Genomic DNA, 7592 nt, shown 5'->3' on the forward strand with positions numbered 1-7592 from the left:
ACTCAATCTGTATGCTGAGCAAATTATCCGAGAAGCTGGACTCTATGATGAGGAGTGTGGCATCAAGATTGGAGGGAGAAAACTCATCGATAACTTGCTTTATGTAAATGACACACCTTGCTTGCTGAAAATGAGGAGGGCTTGAAGGACTTGTTGTAGAAGATCAAGGAACGCAGCCTTCAGTATGGATTGCATCTCAATGTCAAGAGAACAAAGATTCTTACCACTGGACCAATGGGCAGCATCATGAAGGATGAAGAGGAGATAGAAACTGTAAACAGCTTCATCTTGCTTGGATACACAATTAACATTGTTCTTACCAGAAGTCAGGATAAGTAGATGCAATGCACTGGGAAAATCTGCAGTCAGGGACCTCTCCAAATTATTGAGAAGTAATGATGTCACTTTGAGGACTAAAGTATATCCAATTCGGGCCATGGTGTTTCTGATTACTTGCTATACATAAGAGCTGGACAATGAATAGGATGACAGGGGGGAAAAATTATGCCTTTGAGCTGTGGTGTTAAGACTGCCAAGAGAATGAACAGATAAGTCTTGGAGAGGGTGCAGCCAGAGTGATATTTGGAGGCAAGAATGATGAGGTTTCATATACTTTGGACATGTTACTAGGAGGTGCTATTCCTTGGAGAAGGAGATGATGTTGGCAAGGGTGGAGGGTCAGCAAAGGAGAGGAAGACTGTCCACTAGGTGGACTGACACAGTGACTGTTGCAATGGGATCTTGTGTGTCAGGAAGTGTGACGATGACACAGCACAGAACAGGGTTCAGATCTGTTATTCATAGGCTTGCTGTGAGTCCTATGGCACCTAACAACACCATTGTAAGTAAATAGAATTTTGCTAAAGATAATTAAAAACCAGCCAAACCAGTACATTGACAGGGAATTTCCTGAAATTCAAGCTAAATTCAAAAGAAGATGTAGAAAGAGTGATATCTAGGAACATTAGTTTGCTTGGCTCCACAATCAACACTCTTGGTATCAGCAGCCAGGAAATAAAGAGACTAATTGCATTGGAAAAGTCAGCTGTCAGGGATCTCCTTCTGAGCAGCGACACCAGGCTGCAGACTAAGGTGTGCCTGATTCAGGCCACAGTCTTTGCAATCGCATGCTATGTGTCAGAGAGCTGGACAGTGACTAGGGATGACAGAAGGGGAACTGATGCCATTGAGTTGTGGTGCTGGAGAAGAGTATTGAGGGTACCATGGACTGCTAGGAAAACAAACAGGTTTGTCCAGGAGAGGGTGAAACCAGGCCGCTCCTTGGTGGCAAAGATTCTGAAGCTTTGTCTGACATACTTGGGGAAAGTTGCAAGGAGGGACCAGTCCTTGGAGACGGACATCATGTTTGGGAGGGTGGAGAGACAGCACAAGAGAAGAAGACCTTCAATGAGATGGATCGATTCAGTGATTGGGGTAATGGGAGTAGGTGTGTCAGAGATAGTGAGGTTGGGACAGGATAGAGCAGAGTTTAGGGCTATTATACATAGGGTTACATGAGTTGCAAGTGACTTGATGGCACATAACAACAACAACAACAAAGATAATTAAAAAATAAAAACATCCAAACAAGTAGTATATAAACAGCGAACTGCCAGAAATTCAAACTAAATTCAAAAGAGGATGCAGAAATAGGGGTATCATTGTTAATATCAGAGGGATATTGGTTGAAAGTAGAGGACACCAGAAAGAAGTTTATCTATGTTTTAATGATTATGCAAAAACATTTGACTATGTGGACAATTACAACTTATGGATAACATTATAAAGAATGGAAATTTCTAGACACGTAATTGAACTCATGTGTAGTTTGTACATGGACCAGGAAGGAGTCTTTTTAAAAATAGAACAAATGGATATTGTGTGATTTAAAAGCAGGGAAAATGTCAATTAGGTTTGTATTCTTATTCAAGCTGTAAGGGGCTCTGGTGTTGCACTGCTAATAGAAAGGTTGGCAGTTTGTGAATTCAAACCATTTGAATTCAGCAGTTTGAATTCACAAACTGCACCTTGGGAGAAAGATTAGTCTTTTCCCAGAAAGAGCTAAAAATCTATGGACTCAACTAGGGTAGCAGGTTTAGGTTCTGGTTTATTCAATCTGAATGCTGGACCATGTAAAGAAGATGGCCTCAGACTGGAGGATGATTCATTAACAACCTGTGATATGGAGATGACACAATTTTGCCACTGAAAGTGAAGAAAACGTGTACATACTGATAAAGAGAAAAGACTAACACTTTCAATATGAACTGCACCTCAGCATAAAACAACAACAACAATAAAACAAATCTTCACAATTGAACCAAAAATCAACATTATGATAAGCACAGAAAATAATGAAGGGGCCAAAGGTTTCATTTCACTTGATCCACAATCAACACCTATGGAAAAAGAAGTCAATATATCAAATGACACATTTCACGTTGCCATTGTCAAAGATCCCTTTAAAGTGCTAAAGAGAAAGAATGTCACTTTAAAGGCTAAGGTGTGCCTGACCCAAACCATAGTATTTTCAATCACCTTATATGTATATGAAGGGTAGACAGGAAGACGGACGAATAATTGATATTTAGAACTGTGGTGTTAGTGAAGAATACTGAATGATTATCAGGAGAACAGAGTCCAGATCTTTTGTTCCTAGGGTCACTAGGAGTTGTACTTGACTTGACAGCACCTACCAACACCAACCGCCAGAAGAACAAACAAGTCTATCTTGGAAGAAGTGTAGTCAGAATGTTCCTTTAAAGTGAGGATGGTAAGACTTTGTTTAACATTTTGTGTATGTTAGCAGAAGTGATATTAGCTTCTAGATACAAAACTTTTTTTTCTATAATTATATTTTATTAATTTTCATAAACATTTACAGAGATTTTGGGTTTCCATTCATTCATTGTTGCACTATTCTCTCCACCCTCCTCCCAGTTTCTTCTTGTCCAAATGCCACAGTGCTTGTCAAAGCCAGTTCTGATTATAGATATAAAACTTGACACAACAGAGGGTCAGTGAAAGAGAGGAAGGGCTTAATGAGATGAACTAACACAGAGCTGCAGCAACGGCCTCCAACACAGCAACAGCTTTGAGGATGACACAGACATAACTATAGTGTTTTGTTCTGCCATACACAGAGTCTCTGTGAGTGGAAAATGACTTGACAGCACCTACCAATACCATTTTACAACTGGACTTCCTGAGTGACACAAATATTTAACATTCATGGCTGTTAGCCAAAGATTGGAAGTTTGATTTCACTAAGATAGATACCTTGGAAGAAAGGTAGTTCACCAAAGAAGATATTCAGAACAAATGCATAAAGAGATGCTTTAATCATTAGCAATCAGACATATGTAAATTAAAACTACACTGATGTATCACTTTACTTCTGCTAGAATGGCAGTGATTTTAAAATATGAAACAAAATGGAGAAGAGCAAATGTTGTCAGAGATGTGGGGAGATTAGAACACATATTTTGTGCTGGTATAAATGTAAAATGTTAGATCTGTGATGGAAAAGAGCACGGCTATTCCTAAAAACCCTAAAAAACAGAACTACTATATAACTTAGCAATTCTAATCTTGTAAACCCTGTTGTTGTTAGGTGGCCTCAAGTTGAGCATGATCCATGGTGATCCTATGAACAACAGATCAGAACCCTGTCGTATCCACTGCCATCCTCCTATTTTCTGACACACTAGAATCCATTACAGCAGTCACTATGTCAATTTATCTGGTTAAGGATCTTCCTCTCTCACGGACCTTCCACTCTCCCAAGAACGACGTCCTTCTCCAAGCAATGGCCTCTTCTGGCAACATGCCCAAAGTATGTGAGATGAAGCTTTATCATCTTGACCTCCAAAAAACATTCTGGTTGTGCTTTCTCTGAGACATATTTATTTCTTCTTTTGGTGGTCCATGGGACATTCAGGACTATTCTCCCACACCACAGTTTAAGCATATCCATATTTATTGCTATGTTTTTCACAATAGCAAAGAGATGGAAGCAACCCACGTGCCTATCAACAAATGAATGGATAGAAAAACTATGATATTGTCACACAATGGAATACTACACAGCACTGAAAAACAAGAAACTCATATAATATTACACAATGTGGGTGACCTTGGAGGACTTTATGCTGAGTGAAATATCTCCATCACAAAGGGAAAAATACTGCATAACACTGTTGTTAAAAAATAGGACTGACATGCTGGTTGGGGGAAAACCAAAAAAAGAGGGGACATAAATAATGAATACTGCATTAGAACAGATGAAGGAAAGAACTGTTTAAAATGAATATATGGTTAGGCACTATCTGTATGACAACAGTCCAGACTAAGAGGTGCACACACAGCAAAGTGGACTGGGGGATCAGGATGAGGGAGAGGGAGGAAATGATGCAACAGTGAAGGAATATTTTTTTAAGTGAACTGGGGGGGGGGTGGTAGGGTGGAAAATGTGCACCAATGCATGAATGCAAATTCAACTCTTTTGTAAACTTTCATTAAAATAATAATAAGCATCAATTCTTCTTCTTCTGTCATCCTTATTCATTGTCTAGCTCTCTGATGTATAGCAAGTGATTGAAAAGGCCATTATCGAAATCTGGTGTTCCTTAGTCCTCATACTGATATAATTACCCCTCAATAATTTGGAGAGGTCCCTGACTGTAGACTTTCCCAGTACAATACATCTCCTTATCTCCTCACTGCTGGTAAAAGGGTGTTGATTGTGGATCCAAGTATGATGAAATCATTGACAACTTCAATCTTTTCTCCTCAATCGTGATGCTGCCTATTGGTCCAGCGGTAAGAATTTTTGTTTTCTTGACATTGAAATGCAATCCATACTGAAGGCTGTACTCTTTGATCTTCTGCAACAAGTGCTTCAAGTCCTCCTCATTTTCAGCAAGCAAAGCTGTGTCATCTGGATAACACAAGTTAGTGAGTGTTCCTTCGATCCTGATGCCAGAGTCTTTTCCCATAGAGCCCAGATTCTTGAATAATTTGCTCTACATATAGATTTAATATATATAGAGAGAAAAAACCTTGATGCGTTTCTTTCTTAATTTTTAACCACGTAGTGTTTCCTGCTCAGTTTGCACAACAGCCTCTAGGTCTAGGTTTTACATGAGCACAATTATGTGCTCTGAGATTCCCAGTCTTATCAATGTTAGCCATAAATTGTTATGATCCACACAGCCAAATGTCTTCATGTAGTCAATAAAGCATAAATAAACACTCTTCTGGTATTCTTTACTTCCAATCAAGATGCATCTGACATCAGCAAAGTTATACTTGGAAGTTCCCTGCCAATGTACTGTTCTTGTTGTTTTTTAACGATTTTCAGCAGCATTTTCCTTGCAAGTGTATTAGTAATATTGTTCAATAGTTTCCACATTTTATTCTACCATCCTTCTTGGCAATAAGAAGAAATATGGCTTTCTTCCAGTCAATTGTCCAGAAAGCTGCCTACAAATTTCCTGGCATAGATTGGTGAGTACATCCAAGGCTGCATGGGTTAATTGAAATATGTCAACTGGTATCCTATCAATTCCTGGGACCTCATTTTTTGCCAGTGCCTTCAAGGAAGTTTTAAATTCTCCCTTCAATACCATTGGCTCTTGTTCATATGGTACAACCTGAAATTTTTCAGTATTAGTTCTTTTCGGTGCAGTGACTATGTATTCCTTCCATCATCATCTTTTTTAAAAAAAGTTTTCCTACTAGTTTATTTCCAGAATCAGAATATATTGTTTTCAACAACAAATTCTTTCAATTTCCCTCACCACTCCATCCACCAAATTGTACAACCCCCCATGATTCATCCCCCCATTCCCCTACACATCTTCATCCCTCTGCTTCCAACCTCTTTCATCCCTCTTGGATCCTTATACTCATTCTACAATAATGGTTTTATATAATATTTATCCTTGTGGGACTGAGTTAATTCACTCAGCATCATGCTCTCCAGTCCCTCCTCAGTTAGGCAATAATTTCCAAAATCATTACTCCTGCGTGCTACATAGGTTTCCATTGAGTGAATGTACTATAATTTCTCAATCCATTCATTTGTGGTTGTACATTTGGGCTGTTCCCATGTTCTTGCAATGGTGAATAATGCTACTATGACAAATGGTGTATAAATCTCCATTTGTGTCTCAGTTCTCATTTTCTCAGGGTATATTTCAAGTAGTGGAATAGCTGGGTCATATGGAATTTCTATGTTCTGCTTTTTGAGGAAGCACCTCCATCTTCTTTTAATGCTTCTCAGATCAGTCCACATATTGCCCATTGTTGTTATTGTTGGTGTGTACCATCACTTTGGAACTTACTCATAGCTGACCCACCAGTGGGTTTTCTGAGGAAGTTAATCACAAGGCAGGAGAATGTCCATCTTCCTCTGTGGAACAGCTGGAGGATTCAAACTGTAAGCCTATGGAGTTGCAGCGCAGTTTTTGACCATTAGGCCACCAGAGTCTCACTGCCCATGTGTTGTGTACCTTTGATTTGGAACTGACTTATAGCTGACCCTTGGGCGTGCTTTCGGAAACAGTTAATTACATGGGAGGAGAGTGCCCATGTCTCTCCCATGGAGCAGCTGACAGATTCAAACCGCATGCCTTCAGTATTGCAGTGCAGCTCCTTGCCACTAGGCCACCAGAGATCCACTTTATTGGGTAAGTTGTTGTTGTTGCTGCTTGTGACTCATAGCGACCCTATGTATAGCAGCCCTAAACTCTGCTCTATCCTGTGCCAACCTTATTGTTTCTGACACACCTACCCCTATTACCCCAGTGACTGAATCAATCCATCTCATCAAGGGTTTTCTTCTCCTGTGCTATCTCTCCACTCTCCCAAGCATGCTGTACCTCTCCAAGGACCGATCCCTCTTTGCTACATGTCCAAAGTATGTCAGACGGAACTTCAGACTCCTTGCCTCCAAGGAGCAGCCTGGTTTCACCCTCTCCAGGACATAGTATCCTTAAATAATATTCCAACTTAAGGCTTTAATTTGCTTTTATGTTCTCTCAGCTTGACACATACTGACTGAGCTCTTCCCTTTTTATTCTTCAATTCCAGCTCTCTGCATATCCCATTATAATACTATGCTTTGTTGTCATGAGTTGCCCTTTGAAATCTTCTGCACAGTTCTTGTACTTCAGCAACTTTCCCCTTTGTTTTGGCTTCTACATGCTATAGTGTAATTTTCAGGGTCTCTTCTGTCATTCATTTTGGTTTTTTTCTTTCCCCTGGGTCTTTATAATGACCTTTTGCTCTATTTATGGATGATAAATATCCTTGATGTCATCCCATAGCTCATTTGGTCTTTGATCACTGGTGTTAAATGTTTCAAACCTATTCTTTTTTTTATTAAATTTTATTAGTTCTAATGAACATTTACAGAGATTTTGGGTTTTCATTCATTCATTGTTGCACTGTTTTCTCCACCCTCATCCCCAGTTCGTTCTTCGTCCCCACCCCAATGTCTGCTTTAATTGTCCAATTGCCACAGTGCTTGTCAAAGCCAGTTCTGATTAATCTCCTTTGTCAGAGTGTCCCTTGCCATTCCCTATCAC

At 39.6% G+C, this 7592-nt stretch overlaps 1 protein-coding gene across 1 annotated transcript in view; it reads right to left on the minus strand.

Moving 5' to 3' along the window:
- Positions 1-7592, minus strand: part of TRABD2B (TraB domain containing 2B) — a 344998-nt gene that overhangs the window by 40020 nt on the left and 297386 nt on the right. The window lies entirely within an intron of this gene.

The sequence above is a fragment of the Elephantulus edwardii genome, unplaced genomic scaffold, assembly GCF_000299155.1.
Source record: "Elephantulus edwardii isolate Elephantulus edwardi_28Jun2011 unplaced genomic scaffold, EleEdw1.0 scaffold00005, whole genome shotgun sequence".
NCBI classification, from domain to species: domain Eukaryota; kingdom Metazoa; phylum Chordata; class Mammalia; order Macroscelidea; family Macroscelididae; genus Elephantulus; species Elephantulus edwardii.